This window comes from Chiloscyllium plagiosum, unplaced genomic scaffold, assembly GCF_037043375.1.
Source record: "Chiloscyllium plagiosum isolate Xiang-an unplaced genomic scaffold, Cpla_swu_hap1 HiC_scaffold_30, whole genome shotgun sequence".
In the NCBI taxonomy this organism is placed as follows: domain Eukaryota; kingdom Metazoa; phylum Chordata; class Chondrichthyes; order Orectolobiformes; family Hemiscylliidae; genus Chiloscyllium; species Chiloscyllium plagiosum.
Genome location: NW_028270168.1, coordinates 35,488,198 through 35,506,615, shown reverse-complemented (window position 1 = coordinate 35,506,615; position 18,418 = coordinate 35,488,198). Strand labels below are relative to the sequence as shown.

The window sequence follows — 18,418 nt, the reverse complement described above, 5'->3', positions numbered from 1 at the left end:
GGCTGCATGTGGGTCTTCCCTCTGCTCCCAGACCATCTCTATACAAGTGTCATGGTAACATTACTTGACAAATTGCTGGTCTAATCAATACATTAGACTTCATGGAACTATTAGCTGTCATGGAAATCCTGTGCACAGGAGAATGACCATATATGGCAGGCGGAGCAGCTGATGATGTTGCTAGAATCTGGAATGCCTGACTGACCTAGGAATGGATTCTGCAGCACACACAAAAAAATAAAGATTTTCCAGACGAGGTGAGCGGCAAATACGCCGGATATTATGCACCCGAGGGAGGACTGTATGCTTGCACCAATGTCTTAAGATTGCAGGTCTGTTGCTAAGGCGTCGGAGCTACCCTTAATGTACTCCTGCTTCCTTACATTTTGGGTGTCTGTTACAGTGAAGCATGGATCTCCGTTAACCCATCCCGCTGCAGTGCAGCAGCTGCAGAACTAATTGTCACCTAGTTGAAGTGAAACCATTCGGAGGTTAGGTGAGACCAATTTAGCAAGTCCCCCGAGGGTAGACTTGTTGTTTTACGCTCAGCGCCGCCGGCAGCTCTCCTCGCGGGGATGAAAGTGGAATTAAGGTTGTAATCGGAGGCAGGGAGTGTTCCACCACGAGGTAAGTACCAGTTTTCTCACTATGAAAAATCCTCGCTGTGGTACCCAGTCTCCCTCCCTCTCTCCTCACTAGCACTTCATAGTATTGTGCTGCAAATTCAATGATTATGAGCCCAGTGCTTTATTGCTATCGCATGCATTCAGCACTCAACCACCTTTCAAAGCAGCTATTTGGAGATGGAAGAGGCAATTCAAATGCAAAATCAAGGTAGGCTTGTGCGTTCAGTCTGCTTTGCCACTTGCTGTGCTGCTGTTTCATGAGTTTTATTCTTGTGAGGATGCAGGACGATCCTTAGTCTGATTAGTAGGGATGATTTAAGAGAAAACAGCCTCAAAGTAGCACCGTTGAAGGGATTTGCCTGCGTTATATTTGCTGCATTTGTTCCCTCAGTTTAGAGGCATTATCACAGCGCTGCATATCTGCAATTAAACATCAGCATTAAAAAAAAACAGACCTTGAACTGCAGTCCTTATCTTCCAGATTTAAAGATACCATCAAACCGAAATGATCTCTTTTTAACCTGGAGATATTTTCATTTTGATAAGAGTCTGCTGAAAAGGAATTGTTGACACGTGTCCTGAATCAATGTATTGTTGGCAGGCATTGAAGTGTTTTTGAAGCTTATTATGACCCTCCTTTTATATTATCAAGTGAAAAGGGAGCAGAAGCAGATGATAATTTCCCCCAAATAACCCATTCTTATAGATCTACATGCCATAGTCTCCATATTGTGCCCCTGTTTGCTGCAATAACCAGAACATTCAATGGAGATATCAGTTTTGTGCACGAGCTTTTGAGAGATTTTATTAAGTTTCACGCTATTTTCCTGTTAGAATGGCTTGTTTTGTTTTGAAAATCCATCTTTATTTTTGTGGAAAGCGTCACTGGTGGATGGAGGTGTTTAGCTAGTTACAGCATGAAGCCAAAAATCTAAATGAAAATAATCTGAGCATTTGATTATCGGAACAAAAGATTACCAGCTTCTCCAATATGGAAGTGACATTAGTAAAGTGATGTATTATAATGAGATTGTCGCGCTTACTATCCACTTGGCTAGATTCTGATACTCCTCTTATTTACAAAATGAAGCCAAACTTCAAAATTAATAAGTATGGGAGAGCTGGAGATACTTCGTCCTTCTACAGAATCTAGTTATCCTGCACAATTAACAATTCATTTTTGCCTCAGTGTGGAGCTTTTGGGCAAGCTTTGACCAGAATATAAAGCTTGCGCTGACTACCAGGGCTGTGTTGCCATTCAAGGAACTTCATATTACAGTGTAAACTTTTACAACATTGGGTGTGTACTGTTAAATCTGATGATGTTGAAGCTTAAACAGGAAAGATAAATTTATTGAGTTTTGTTGATGTTCACACTTAAATAGGAAAGATAAAATTACAGAGTTTTCTTGAGCTGATATTACTATGCCATCCTCAGGAAAATATTCTGAGAGATACTGCACATACCCATTCCTTTTAAGATGAAAACTGTTTATTTTCACTTCTCATTTGCCAAATCCAGCGCTGACAATATAAATTTTCACTTAAAACAATACTGCATCTTGAAAATGTGTTTGCAAATGTATTTATTTGCTTACTCACACAACACTAATGGTATAATTAGAAGGGAATCACTTGATTTTCAGAGAATTGCTTCAGGGAAGGACCTGTATTCCTAACTGCTGGAGAGATGGAGGAGAGATAAGGATTCTCCTTCAGGGAATTTCTGCCAAATACTGCACTGCATTAGATTACTCCAGTCAGTTATTCCTCTCCTGATTCCACCGTGAACACCAGTGGTGCATATGGACAGGACGTTCAGGCCTTTTTTTTACTTTATTCTTTTGACTTCTATGTGAAGAGTGGAGCTGATTCTCTCCCCATTCCCCATGCCTCACTTTTGGACTTGTGCATCCCAGGATTGAAACTCCCAAGGGGTGGATTCTCAATGAACTACACAGAGGTGTAAATCCATCATTGTTGCTCAAAAACATTTTTGTAGAGACAGCCTGGTTTTTGTATCTGTTTTCTAACATTGGAAATCAGCAAAGTTTTGCTTCGAGTGAATTGGGACAAACAGCAGCACCTTAACAATTCCCTAATCTATTTAACCAAGATACCTGGCTCTGAAAGATTGGGGAAGAAACTATATAAATTTATATGTGCACGTGTGTATGATAATATCTAAAATTTTCCATGGTTTTGCAGAGTTCTAAGTGAGGCTGGGGTTAGATCAGATGTAATTGGTTCTCAAGTTCAAATTGCATACTGTCCTGGTTTTTAAACTTCTAATATAAATTTTACTATATTTATCATGGATTCTACCTATGTAAATTATTTAGATTATTGGAACTATTGCTTGACAATTTTACACAAAACAGTTTTTCAGTAGAAATATGGACAGGTCAGTTTTGCCATTATAAATATTCTAATGTCCAGAGACCTGAGCATATTATTAGAGGGATTTATATCCTTGAAGATAACTATGTTTTTTTCTGTAAAATATGCTTGATTCATTAAATTTGAAAACACAAAATTTCCACTTAAAATTAGAGTTTACTTCCATAGCTCCTGAAGGCTAGCATGGGGATTGTGATGTTTGATTAACCCACTACTTTCCAATGTAAAGCAGACAGCCCACTAATGGCATGTTGCTTGCAGACCATAATTGCATTGTGTAACCAGTGCTAAGTGTCTACACATCTCAGCAGAGAGCCCAAGGTTTTGAGCGAGTAGCATTTCTTGAAGGTAATCTGTACTAGCTAAAACCAGGTTCCCCACTTTTCGTTGTAGCTGGAGTAGGAGTTGTGGTTAAGATAGAAGAATGAAAGATGGGAGACAATAGGCCACAAGGGTTTGAATGCTGCACCCAAAGAAGAGAGGTGCCCTTTCGAAGACAGGGCCTCTCCAGATAGTTACCGAAAGGACAGAGAGCAGGTAGTTGGAGAGGTTCATGTCAGGAGTCAAACCTGAGGGTCTGAATATATTTCCACAAGTTCAGTGACCTTATGGTCAGGATCATTAACTGGATCTTCAAATGCCCAACTGCACAATCATTTTCAGATACTGTTTAACTCAGCTCAACCATTTCACACATCTACAACCACTTTCAAGCAGAACTCGTAACCTCACTTGAGATGTTACACCACATCCTGAACTCTCTAGTACTTTTGTGTGCCTCACACCCTCTTCTCGCAACTTGCACACACTGTCAGCTCTTGAATCAAGACTGCTACGATACCAAAACGTATTTTACAGCCCTCAGTTATACACTTCCCTCTTTTCAGAACAAGGTGAACAACTGGAGGGGCACTGAGAGCCAATTGGCTGAGGACAGGTGTATCTGTATGGTGTAAACAATGACCATTATTGGGGCACCTATTGCTGAGAATGTAGACAAAAGGGCACTGAAAGCATCGATGATGTCTGTATCTTTCATGCTAAATACCTAATCCTGTTTATCACATTTCCAATTACTTCCTCATCCCACTCTTTTTTCTGATTTTACAAGTTGAAGATTTTGTAAGCATATAATTCTTACATCTTAACCACCAGTCCACCACCCCCTAAATCACTGCAACACAAAGTGTTTTCCTCCCTATAGCTAGACAAGGGGTCCACTCTGACCAGGCAGTGGTGGACCAGCACTGACAAGAACTCAGCACTGTCACTTGGTCTAAAACATCCGGCCATGCACACCGATACTGACACATAATTTAGAAGCTTGCATTGGAGCAGGATTTGTTGCCATTGAGTGACCTGATGTGAGGAGAGGAGGCAAAGATAACTTAAGTGTCAGCTTCTTGGAAGGTGAGATTACACTAATGTTCTGCTACAGCACACTCTGATGAGTGCTTTGTGAGAATAGAAGAAGACTGACAGATAGACACAGTTAAATGATTGGTGCCTTGAGAAGCCTATGGTCAATTTTAAGTAGCATAGATGAATCTAGCATAAATTTGACATAGGATTTCATGCAGAATCTGGAGTCTAACCTCCCAAAATGGAAGTAAAGACCGATTTTTGCTTCCTGTGCTGAAGCACTGACATCTTGTACGCTGTTCTTTGCTAAGGCTTAAATAGGAGAGCTTGACATGGGTACCCTTGGCAGATTAGCCTCCTGCTGAGAGTACCGCTCCTTTCCCCACTCCTATCCAGTAGCTTCTACCAATCTGTAAACCCTTTGCACATTTTTTCAAGTCATTCTGCGTTACAAGCTAAAGGCTTTCTAGTTTCCTGTGTCTGGGAATAACTGGATTTTTGAAGGTTTTGAAATGAACGTGAAACTTTGTCAGTATGCATCACACTATTCTTTTAAGGCTTCTGAAACAAATTTAGAAGTTTCCAGACAAATGCAGATTTGAAGCAACTGTTGGAAGAAATCAACTAGCAACTACTATCCTGTAAGCTATTGATGATCAGGTTTAAATAATGCTGGTGGAAGTGTTTCTTGCTGTTTGAATGTGTGTGTTCAACTGATCTAGGTTAATTGTGCATCAGCTGGAGTGTTGTGATCCAAAATGGCAGTGCTGGGCATAGCTGCACATGTGCTAATGCCCTGCTGAATGGCACCTCACACAAATTGTACCACATGAGTGTCTCATATGCCACTTACGGACCTTTTAAAATAACACTCAGACAATGAATGTTCATTTTGTGCTGCATTGCTTTTGTATTCTATCAACATTTTTATTTTCAGTTCATATATCTACTACAATCAAATTGCCTATAAAAACATGGCTTGCAGCAATTACTTCCTCCCACCAGCTCTGAAATGCCTCCGTTTTGTGTTCCCTGCTCTTCAGACAGTATGGCAGATAATTACCTATGCTTTAACCTTTCTATAACTGTTTCCCAAATTGCTTTTAGTTACTATTTACTAATTTGAAACCATCAAAATATTATTTTAAAATAAGGACAGAATATTTAAATTTATGCTGCATTACGTGTACAGGCTCTGACAGAATTATCCCTCACCCTCTGACCCCACATTTTAACAGGAAGAAAACATTTGCACTTTCCGTGTCCTGAGGCTGTGGGGCATGCTAATTTTTGATTAAAAAGTTGTCCTGTTGGAGAGATGATATCACAAACTGATCTTAGTTTATTTATAAATGAATCCTACCCTTTTTAGTAACATTTTTGTTTCACACCTTTTTTCTCTAACTTTGGCTCCCTCTGACTTATAACATGTATTCAGAAAAGAGATAAGGGATCTTTTCACAGGGCATCAAGCTATTCAATAAGACGTGTATGAAAAAGGCTGAGTCTGTTTGCAGCTTTCCAATGCTCACTATTCCATTAATCATTTCATTCACCTTACGCTGCTCTGTTACTGCTTATAATTCAAAGGGATTGAAAGGAGACAGAGCAGAAAATAATCTTTTTCTTGGTGAATCATACATTAAAATAACACTACAAACTAACTTAACACACCAACCCCCGCATGCAATACTGTGGTTGCAAGAGCTGATTAGAGACAGTGAATTCTATAGCAAGCAAGTTGCCTCTTGACTCCCTAAAACCTTTCCACCATCCACAACGCACAGTGCGCAAGTGTGATGGAATATTCTCCACTTGCCTGGATAAGTCAAGCCCCAATAACCCTCGGGAAGCTCAAAACCACCATCCAGGACAAAGCACCCTGTTTGATCAGCACCCTATCACCAGCTTTAAACATTCCCTTCCTCCATCACTAATGCGCAATTGCAGCAGTGTGTCCATTTACAAGATGCAGTGCAACAACTCATCAAGACTCCTTAATCAGCACTTTCCAAACCTTCTAACCTTTGCCATCCAGAAAGACAAGGGCAGCAGACGTGTGGGAACACCACCATCTGCGAGTTCTCTCCAGTTGTGCAGCATCCAGTCTGGGATATATCTTACCATTTCATTACTTTGAGCCAAAGTCCTAGATTCTTTCCTCTTTACTATTATTGAAGGTGTCCTACACCTAAAGGATAATAATCATTCAAGAGGGCACTTCACCATCATGTAGGGGAGATCAGGAAAGTATAGCAGATTTCCTTCCCTAAAGGACGGCAGTTGACCAGATGGGTTTCAATGAAAATTAATAGTTTTGGATCAACATTACTGAGACTGGTGTTCAACTCTAGACCGATTATTGGGAATAGATAACTTTTAGAATTTTGCATCCAGAATTAGGCTTTGGGCTACTAAACACGACTTGTCGGCAGGCTTGGTTTGGAATTGTTATGACCAGTCCCAGGGTGAGGTTTCCCAGCTCCAGGTTCCAGAGGGTGTACCCCAAGCTATTAAGTCCCTAGGTAAGGAGAGATGAACTGGCTCCTATTCTTTTTCCACCCATTGTTGCAACGTGGTTAGTTTGAAATGGCCCTAGTGGATGTCTTTCTTCCAGACCAAAATTTTTTTTTTTAAAGAATCCAATTTAACCAGACTTTCCTAAATCAACATAGTGAGCTTATTAAATACCACATGCACAAAGTGGTAAATATACTTTCTGATTTTAAAAAATAAGAGATAGGCCCAAACTGATACTTTGTTTGAAAAATGAAACACAGATCAGTCTCTGAATGGTTTGGGAATAGCGAGTGGTTGCACATAGCAGTGGACATTACCTTGAGAATTGACATTGCTAATTGAACTGTTCAGTTTTGAGATTCTTCATTTTGTGTTTGATTCCTCTTTCTTTAAAATTGGTTTGCGGCACTCAGTGAGAGAACCTTTTTTGTCTGTTTGCTAGCTGGATGACCTCCAAAACTTGGATTCAATGAGGTCTTCACTTGTAACACTAGTAATTAGGGGATAGCTCTTTAATTGTGAGCTTTATGGAATAGTAATGCTCAGATGCAGTAATACAGAGCAGTAGACTTCACATTGGCTTTTGAACCCCAGCCCTTGCATATTCTTGTAAAGTGAACACAATTGTGTATTTGGGGAGGCGATGGTCTAGTGGTACTGTTAATCCAGAGACACAAGTAATGTTTCAGAAATGTAAGTTCAAATCCCACCATGGCAAGATAGTGGAATTTGAATTGAATAGAAATCTGGAACTAAAACTCTAATGATAACTATGAAACCATTCTTGATTGTCATAGAAATACAACTGGCTCACTAATGCCTTTTAGGGAAGGAAACTGCTGTCCTTACCTAGGCTGACTTACATATGACTCCAGACTAACTTTAACTGTCATGTGAAATGGCCTGGTGAGTCACTCAGTTCTAACAAAGGAAGAAATGAATGAGACTGGGTGGAGCACCTTACATTGTCTAAATCACCGGAAATGACAACAGTAATCACAGTATATCCTGCAGTGTCCTCCTTAATTTAGGCAAAATTTAGAGAGAGCTGTATCACAGATTAGTCAGGCAGCCTAATAGTCATGCCATGGAATCATATCTTTTGCATATTGTTGTATTCATCACAATCGCCATCCCTATGTGTGCTATCCCACAGACCAAACAGAAGTAGTGGCATAGTTGGGAGAGGTTGCTCTTGAAGTCCTCATTATTGAGTCCAGATCGCTTGCGTTCTCAAAGCCCCAGGGCTGACAACAGCAATGAATCCTTCTCCTGCTGGTTACCATGTATTGACTAATGAGTTGGTCTATGTTGAACACCTTTTTCAAGGAGCACTGAGTGGCAGGGGCACAGAATGTGCTGTAGGTGGGTAGGTGTAGGCTGGGTAGCACCACTACTGACCAAGTTGGTTGAGTCCCAAAGGACATATCTGCTAGATTGAAGTCTATGGCAAGTGGTGAAGGAGCCAACAAGAGAGGAAAACATATTTTACCTCATCTTTACCAAGCTGTTTACTGCAAGTGCATCTGCTGATGACAGCATTGGCAAGAGTGACCACCACCATATCCAGTGTGTTGTGTGGCACTATTGCTGTACAGATCTAGAAACTCAAGATGGGCATCCATGAGGTGCTGTGGGCCAACAGCGGCAGAAGGATTGTCCAACACAGGCTGCAACCTCATGGCCTGACATCTCTCCCATTTCACCATTACCATCAAGCCTAGGGATTATCCCTGGTACAATGAAGAATGCAAGTGGAAATTCAGGATAAATGAGATGTCAACTTTGTTAAGCTACTTGAGTTCTCAACAGCATAAGGAGCAAGAGATCAGCAATTCCACTACCAGCAGTTCAGATGTAAGCTCTGTAGTCTGACAGTAAATGGTGATGGACAATTAAATGACCCATTGGAGAAGAAGGCTCCACAAATATCGCTATCCTCAATGATGGGGAGGCCAGTACATCAGTGCATAAGATAAGGCTAAAGCATTTGGAACAACCTTCAGCCAGAGGTGCTGAGTGACTGATCCATCTTGGCCTCCTCTGGAGGTCCTCTGCATCCTGTGCTGTTGGCAGTCTTCAACCAATTCAATTCACTTTGTGATGTCAAGAAATTGATGGAGGTACTGGATATTGCAAGAGCACTGGACTGTGATACCATTCCACCAAAAGTACTGAAGCCGAGAGCTCCAGAATCTAGCCAATTTGTTCCAGTACAACGACAACACTGGCATCTACCTAACAATGTGGAATATTGTTCAGGTATGTCCTATACAGAAAAAGGAGGACTAATCGAATCCAGCCATTTACTGCCCCATCAGTCTACTCTCAGGCATCAGTAGTGATGGGAGGTATCATCAGCAGCCCTATGAAGTAGCACCTGCTCAGCAGTAACAAGCTCACTGACATCCAGTTTGGGCTACACCAAGGCCACTTAGCTCTTGACTTCATTACTGCCTTGGTTCAAGCATAGGTAAAAGCTGAATACCCAGAGGTGAGGTAACATCAAGGATGCATTTCAGAGTCACATCAAGGAGCCCGAGCAAAAATGGAATGAATGGGAATCAGGTGGGGGAGAATCAAGTGGGTGGTCGGGTGGCACAGTGGTTAGCACTGCTTCCTCACAGCTCAGGGACCTGGGTTTGATTCCAGTCTCGGGCAACTGTCTGTGTGGAGTTTGCACAGTCTCCGTGTGGTTGCTCCAGTTTCCTCCCATAGTCCAAAAATTTGCAGTTAGGTGAGGTTGGCCATGCTAAATTGCCCATTGTGTTCAGGCATGTGTTGGCTAGGTGCACCAGTCAGGAGAAATGTAGAGTAATAGAGTAGGGGAACGGATCTATGGGATACTCTTCAGAGGGTCAGTGTGAACTTGTCGGGCCAAATGGCCTGTTCGACACATAGGGATTCATTGAAACTCTTCCCTGGCTGGAGTCTTTCCTGATACTGTGGTTGTTGGATGTTCATCTCTTTTGCTTGAAGAATCTCCACAGGCATCTTGAGGCTAGTGTCCCAGAAATCTTCAGCTGCTTCATCAATGAGCACCCCTCTATCATAACTTCAGAACTGGCACTGTTCACTATTCTCTAATTGTCGGCACAATTACAACTTTATATACTGAATTACTACATGTTCAAATGAAGCAAGGCCTGGGCTGACAAGTGATGATTAAAATTTGTGGCATACAGGTGTCAGGCAATGACTGTCTATCGCCAACAAGAGACAATTAACCATTATCCCTTGATTCAATTGTATTAATATCTCTGGGAAAAGGACATGGAAGCAAAAGCACTTGGGGAAATACAGAAGAGGAGATGCTGAACCTCTTTAAATGCAAAAAGGTGAATAAATCCCCAGGACCTGATCAGATATATCCCAGAACTTAGTGGGAAGTTAAGAAAGTGATTGCTGGGCCCCTAACTGAAGAAGGGCTTATGCCCCAAACGTCGATTCTCCTGTTCCTTGGATGCTGCCTGACCTGCTGCGCTTTTCCAGCAACACATTTTCAGCCCTAGCTGAGATATTTGTATCATTGATAGCCATAGATGAGGTGCAGGGAGCCTGGAGGTTAGCTAATATGGTGCCATTATTTAAGAGAGGCGGTAAGGAAAAGCTAGGGAACTATAGACCGGTGAGCCTGCCATCAATAAGTTGTTGGAGGGGATTCTGAGGGACAGGACTTAATACATTTCAAAAGGCAAAGATGGATTAGGGATAGTCAACATGGACTTGTGCATGAGAATCAAGTCTCACTAATTTGATTAATTGTTTGAAGAGATGACAATGAGGATTGATGAAGGTGGAGCAGTAGACGTCTGTACGGACTTCAGTAAGGCATTCCACAAGGTTCCAAATGGTTAGCAAAGTTAAATCATATAGAATCCAGGGAGAGCTAGCCAATTCGATACAAAATTGGTTTGAAGGTAGGGATGGAGAATGGTGGTGGAGGGTTGTTTTTTGGACCAGAGGCCTGTGACCAGGGGTGTGCCACAGGGTACTGGGAACCATTGTTTTTTTGTCATTTATATAAATGATATTGAATGTGAGCATAGGAAGTATGGTTAGTAAGCTTGCAGATGCCACCAAGATAGGTGATGTAGTAGGCAGTGAAGAAGGTTTCTTTCAGAGTACAACAAGGCCTTGACCAGATGGATAAACGGTCTGAGGAGTGGCAGATAGAGTTTAACTTAGATAAATGTGAGGTATTGGATTCTGGTAAGGCAGATCAGGGCAGGCCCTAGGAGTAAATGGCTGCAGATGCTGGAATCAGCACTGAAATCTGTACTGAAAACAAAAATGCTACAAATCACAGCAGGTTGGGCCGCATCTGTGGAGAGAGAGCAAGCTAACGTTTCGAGTCTAAATGACTCTTCATCAGAGCAGGACTTATATCGTTAAAGATAGGACCCTGGAGATTGTTGCCAAACAAAGAGCTTTAGGAGTGCAGGTGCACAGTTACTTGAAAGTTGAGTCACCACAGGTAGAAGCTGAATAGTCTGTGACCTTTTTTCCCTGGAGTATTGGAGACTGAGGGGTGACCTTATGAGGTTTATAAAATCATGAGGGTCATGGACAGGATGAACCATAACAGCCCTGGCTTGAGGAAGTCACAGTTTGTTGCACAGACTGTTGGGCATTTTCAGCCGGGTTCTGTGCTTTCCAACAATGAGTGAAGATTTTAATGTTGGCCCTTTTACAGCAAAATTTAATGAACTCTTTACCCAGGTGAATAGAACTCAATTATCAGTAACAAATGGAAGAAGACAAGGCAGTGAAGAAGGCATTTGGCACATTTGCCTTTATTGGTAAGTGCATTGAGTATAGGAGTTGGGATGCCATGTTGCAGCTGTATAGAACATTGAGGCCACTTTTAGAATACTGCATTCAGTTTGTTCTTCCTGCTATAGGAAAAATGTTGTTAAACTTGAAAGGATGCAGAAAAGCTTTACAAGGATGTTGCCAGAATTGGAGCATTTGAACTATAGCTAGAGGCTGAATAGGCTAGGACTTTGTCCCCTGCAGCAAGTGTGAGGGGTGACCTTCAGAAGATTTATAAAATTATGAGGGGCATGGATAGGGTGAACAGCCAAGTTCTTTTTCCTGGGATAGGGGAGTTAAAAACTAGAGGGCATAGGTTAAAGGAGAGAGGGGAAAGATTTAAAAAGCACCTGAGAGACAGCTTTTTCATGCCAATGGTTTTGTGTGTACGAATGAGCTGCCAGAGGAACTGGTGGAGATGCATATAGCAATTAAGTGGATACATGAGGGATATGAGCCAAATGCTGGCAAATGGGACTGGATTATTTTAGGAAAGCTGGTTGGCATGGATGATTTGGACTGAAGGGTCTGTTTCTGTGCTGTATGACTCTATGACTCTGTGGCATCGAATTCCCCACTATCAATATCCTAGGGGATACCATTTATCAGAAAATGAAATGGATCAGCCATATAAATGCAATGGCTACACAAGGTGATGAGAGGCTTGGAATCCTGCAGTGAGTAACTCCAACTTCCCAAAACCTGTCCAAGGTATAAGCTAGGAGTGTGATGGATGGATGGAGTCCAACCACACTCAAAGCTTGGCGTCACTAGGACCAAAGCAGCCTACATGATTGATTTGCACCACATCCACAAACGTACAATGCTTCCATCATTGATTCTCAGGTGCAGATGTGTGTACTGTCGACCAAATGCACTTCAGAAATTCACCACGTCTCCTTTAGCAGTACCTTCCAAATTCAGGACCACTTCCATCTGGAAGGGCAAGAGCAACAGATACATGGGAGTACCAGCACCTGCAAGTTCCTGTCTGAGCTCCTCGCCATCCTGACGTGGAAATATATTGCTGTTCTCTCACTGTCAATGAGTCAAAATCTTGCACCACTCTCACGTGTTGTGGGTCTACCTACACTAAAAGGACCTCAGTGCCTCAAGAAGGCAATTGAGCCCTAGTTGTCCTTAAGGTGGCGATTGGCAATGAATGCTGTCACAGCCAGGAATGTCCACATCCCATGAATGACTATAAATAATTTTGAGACATTAACCAGAGATGGCTCTCTGTTGAGCAGAGGGCTCAGTCCTTTGTTACCTTTGTAATCTGAAAGAGATAACAATCCAGTCTGCTTTCAAGTTTCTTTGATACCTCTTTAGCTGTTGCATCCCACTGGTAAACACTATGTTTTCCAGAAATTACACCTGCAGTTATTTTGTCTCTGTAGTAGTCCTCCACTAAGAAACACATTTTGGAATAAAGGCTAGAGATGCATATAGTTCTTCAACCATGTTATGAATTTCTTAGAGTCTTAGAATCCCTACAGTGTGGAAACAGGCCCTTCAGCCCAACAAGTCCACACCAACCCTCCAAAGAGTAACCCACCCTGACCCATTCCCCTACCCTATATTTACCCCTGACTAATGCAACTAACCTACACATCCTTGAACACCACGGGCAAATTAGCATGTCCAATTCACCTAACCTGCATGTCTTTGGATTGTGGGAGGAAACCCATGCAGATACAGGGAGAATGTGCAGACTCCACACAAGCAGTCACCTGAGGCTGAAATCAAACTCAGGTCCCTGGCACTGTGAGGCAGCAGTGCTAACCACTGTGCCACCCTAAAGCAAGGGCAAACACATACCCTGCAAGTGTGAACCCACGACTTGCAAATTCCAAGGAAGCACCCGGTCAGTGTGGGCATTGAACCCACAACCTTGGCATTATTAACAGCATGCACTAACCATCTGAGCTAACCGACCTACTGACTTTATTGGCATGACAGAATTCTTATGGATTTTAAAATCAGTTATTTGTGCTTTCTTTCTCCTGTCCATAAACTTTTTTTGTAAATGGACTTGTTTTAGAATTGTTTGCTCTGTATACAGGAATGTGATTTGTGAGCAATATCCAAATAATGTCATAGAGTCAGAGATGTACAGCACAGCAATAGGTCCTTTGGTCAAACTCGTCCATGCCGACCAGATATCCTAAATTAATCTAGTCCCAATTGCCAGCGTTTGGCTCATATTCTTCAAAACCGTTCCTGCTCATATACCCATCCAGGTGTCCTTGACTCCTGAAGCTGATACAATGTCTGAAAACAGAGCGCCCCATTCAATACAACCATAATTAGACAGTGAAGAGACCTTCCTCAAGAGGATCACTTTTCCTGCCACTGCTTAAATCTTCCTGAAGTATTTGTAAAATTCATAGACTGAGCATAAAAGTATCATGGAGAGCGGTAACAGACTTAGTTTGAGGAAGTCGCAATTTGTTGCACAGACTTTGGTGTCTGTTGGGTATTTCAGCTGGGTTCTGTGCTCTGTCCAACACTGAATGAAAATTTTAATGTTGGCCCTTTTACAGCAAAATTTAATGAACTCTTTACCCAGGTGCATAGAACTCAATTATCAGTAACACATAGAAGAAATTTGCCCAAGATTCTGTACAAATAGTCATAGAAAAAAAAACATTTGACTGTATTCCAGTTGCAGAACAACTAGAGTAGGCCATTCAACTCCGTAATTATTTCATCATTCAATGGGATTGTGGTTACTTTGCAATCTAAGACCACGTATCTGTCTTTGCCACATGCACTACAATTTTAGATGAAAAATCTGTCAAATTAAAAAAAAACAATTAATCTGGCACTCAGTGTCACTTTTGAAAGAGAATACCAAAGTTCTTCCACTCTTCTTTTCGAAGTGCCCTTTAAGTAAGTGGAGAAGTGACTTCTCTATTGCTACAGCAACTAACAAAGAATGTTGGTCTTTTACAGCAGCTTTAGGAGTCACTGTCTGCAAAGCGAGCATTCCTTTCAATAGTTTGACAGGAAAGAGAGCTTGAACTGTATCTAGTTTCATTCCTGTAGTTTCTGGCTTCAGATTATGGGTCTGATTCTGATAGTGTGATTTTTTATGTTGTGGTGTTGGGCATAGACTACTTGATGGAGAGCTAGCAGGACCTGCCTTGTCTCTTTTCTGGACCATGAGCCAGTTGATCCCTGTGAAGCCAACAGTGGGTCTTTCATTCAAAACCCAACCCTACGGGCAGAGGGTCTTGTACTCATCAGGACTAGGATGCAGAAAACCAGGTTTTGAGAAGGGACATCAGTTTTTCACAACATAAAAAGAAGGCTGTTCTTGGTTGGGCCATTGTTAGCGAGGAGAAGGTGAGGACTGCAGATGCTGGAGATCAGAGTCGAAAATTGTGGTGCTGGAAAAGCACAGCAAATCAGGCAGCACCCGTGGAGCAGGAGACTCGAAGTTTCAAGTATAAGCCCTTCATCAGGAATGTGGGGTGGGGATGGGGGGGCTGCTAGATAAATAGGAGAGAGGGGTGTGGCTGACGGGAAGGTAACTGGGGAGGTGATAGGTAGATGCAGATGGGGGTGATGGTGATAAATCTGTGGGGAGGGTGGAGCGGATAGATGGGAAGGAAGATGGACAGGTAGGACAGTTCAAGAGGGCAGTGCAAGTGTCTTTTTCTAATTCCACCCCTCCGTTCCCGGCATAATCAAAGGACAAAGAACAAAGAAAATTACAGCACAGGAACAGGCCCTTCAACCCTCCAAACCTGCGCTTGTCCAGATCCTGTATCTAAACCTGTCACCTATTTTCTAAGGATCTGTATCCTTCTGCTCCCTGCCCATTCATGTATCTGTCTAGATACATCTTAAATTATGCTACTGTGCCCGCCTATACCACCTCCGCTGGCAATGTGTTCCAGGCATCCACTGCCCTCTGCGTAAAGAACTTTCCACGTATATCTCTCTTAAACCTTCCCGCTCACCTTGAACTCGTGACCCCTAGTAATTGAGTCCCCCACTCAGGGAAAAAGCTTCTTGCTATCTCCCCCTCTATACCTCTCATGAATTTATAGACCTCAATCAGGTCACCCCTCAACCTCCATCTTTCTAATGAAAATAATTTTAATCTACTCAACCTCTCTTCATAGCTAGCACCCTCCATACCAAGCAACATTCTGGTGAACCTCTTCTGCACCCTCTCCAAAGCATCCATATCCTTTTGGTAATGTGGTGACCAAAACTGTACGCACTTTTCCAAATGTGGCTGAAGAAAGTCCTGTACAATTGTAACATGATCTGCCAATATTTGTACACAATATCCCGTCCGATGAAGGAATGTATGCCATTTTCCTTCTTAACCACTCTATCGACTTGCATTGCCACCTTCAGGGTACAATGGATCTGAACACCCAGATCTCTCTGTACATCAATTTTCCCAGGGCTTTTCAATTTACCATATATTTCGCTCTAGAATTGGATCTTCCAAAATGCATCACCTTGCATTTGCCCAGATTGAACTCAATCTGCCATTTCTCTGCCCAATCTCCAATCCATCTATATTTTGCTGCAATCTCTGACAGTCTCCTTCACTGTCTGTTACTCCACCTATCTTAGTGTCATTGACAAACTTGCTAATCAGACCACCTATACCTTCCACCAGATTATTTATGTATTTCACAAACAACAGTGGTCCCAGCATGGATCCCTGTGGAACACCACTGGTCACTTTTCTTCATTTTGAGAAACTCCCTTCTACTACTACTCTCTGTGTCCTGTTGCCTACCCAGTTCTCTATCCATCTAGCTAGTACACCCTGGACCCCATGCGACTTTCCTTTCTCCATCAGCCTACCATGGGGAACCTTATCAAAAGCTTTACTGAACTCCATGTATATGACATCTACAGCCCTTCCCTCATCAATCAAATTTGTCACTTCCTCAAATCATTTGATTAAGTTGGTAGGACATGACCTTCCCTGCACAAAACCATGCTGGCTCTCACTGATAAGTCCATTTTCTTCCAAATGGGAATAGATTCTATCCCTCAGTATCTTCTCTAGCAGTTTTCCTACTACTGAAGTCAGGCTCACAGATCTATATTTACCTGGATTATCCCTGCTACCTCTCTTAAATGAGTGGCCAACATTAGCAATTCTCCAGTCCTGTGGCACCTCACCCATGTACAAGGATGCTGCAAAGATATCTGTCAAGGCTCCATCTATTTCCTCTCACGCTTCTCTCATTACAGCGCAGCACAGGCCCTTCGGCCCTCTCAGTAACCTGGGATAGATCCCATCTGGACCTAGTGACTTGTCCACCTTAATGCCTTTTCAAATACCCAACACTTGCTCCCTCCTTATGCCGACTCGACCTAGAGTAATCAAGCATCTATCCCTAACCTCAACATCCGTCATGTCCCTCTCCTTGGTGAATACTGATGCATAGTACTCATTAAGAATCTCACCCATTTTATCTGACTCCATGCATAACTTTCCTCCTTTGACCTTAAGTGGGCTAACCCTTTCTCTAGTTACCGTCTTGCTCTCTATAAATGAACAAAAGGCTTTGGGATTTTCCTTAACACTGTTTGCTAAAGATATTTCATGACCCCTTTTAGCCCCCTTAATTCCTTGGTTCAGATTGGTCCGACTTTCCCGATATTCTTCCAAAGCTCCATCTGTTTTCAGTTGCCTAGACCTTATGTATGTTTCCTGTTCCTCTAAGGTAGTTTCACAATTTCATCTGTCATCCATTCTTCCAAAATCTTGCCATTTATATCCCTAATTTTCTCAGAGACAAGTCTGTTCTGTACTCTAATCAACCTCGCTTTAAAAGCCTCCCAATTATCAAATGTGGATTTACTCTCAAACAGCTGCTTCCAATCCACATTCCTTAGCTCCTGCCGAACTTTGCTATAGTTGGCCTTCCCATAATTTAACACTCTTCCTTTAGGACCACTCTCGTTTTTGTCAATGAGTATTCTAAAACTTACTGAATTGTGATTGCTATTCTCAAAGTAATCCCCTACTGAAACTTCAACCATCTGGCCAGGTTCATTTCCCAACACCAGGTCCAATATGGCCCCTTCCCATGTTGGACTACTGCTCTAGAAAACTCTGCTGGATGCTCCTTACAAATTCTGCTTCTAAGTGAATTCCAGTCAATGTTGGGAAAATTAAAAATCTCCCATCAGAACCGCCCTGTTGTTCCTACATCTTTCCATAATCTGTCGACATATTTGTACCTCTATTTCATGCTCGATGTTGGGAGGCCTGTAGTACAGCCCCAACATTGTTATTGCACCCTCCCTATTTCTGAGCTCTGACCATGTTGCCTCACTGCTCGAGTCCTCCATAGCGCTCTCCTTCAGCAGTGCTGTGATATCCTCTCTGCCTAATAATGCAATTCCTCCACTCCTTTTACCTCCTTCTCTATTCTGCCTGAAGCATCTATATCCTGGGCCCAAATCCATCAGTTCACTCACCTTCCCAGAGTGCAATTCGACCACTTCCACCCAGCTCCACTGCCGCAATGAAGGCCCAACGTCCTGGCGGTAAGTATTTATAGCCTTTACTCACCTCCCCAGAGTGGTCTAATTCAGCTCCGCTGCTGAATCCAATTTTTGGTGTCATCCACAAACATACTAACCATACCTCCTAAATTCTCTTCCAAATCGTTTTTATAAATATCAAACAAAAGTGGACCCAG

The 18,418-nt window shown here is 42.3% G+C and overlaps 1 protein-coding gene across 5 annotated transcripts in view; it reads left to right on the top strand.

Annotated features, from left to right (window-relative positions):
* Nucleotides 1–276: 276 nt before the first annotated feature.
* Nucleotides 277–18,418, top strand: part of LOC122563716 (disks large-associated protein 2) — a 706,137-nt gene continuing 687,995 nt past the window's right edge. For 3 of the 5 annotated variants that reach the window (XM_087976893.1, XM_087976891.1, XM_043717839.2), the window contains exon 1: nt 697–834. The gene's annotated coding sequence lies outside the window, so the exon portion shown is untranslated. Of the gene's footprint in view, nt 628–696; nt 835–18,418 lie in introns of those variants that run through there. The other 2 variants (XM_087976892.1, XM_043717840.2) reach the window with 1 other exon arrangement.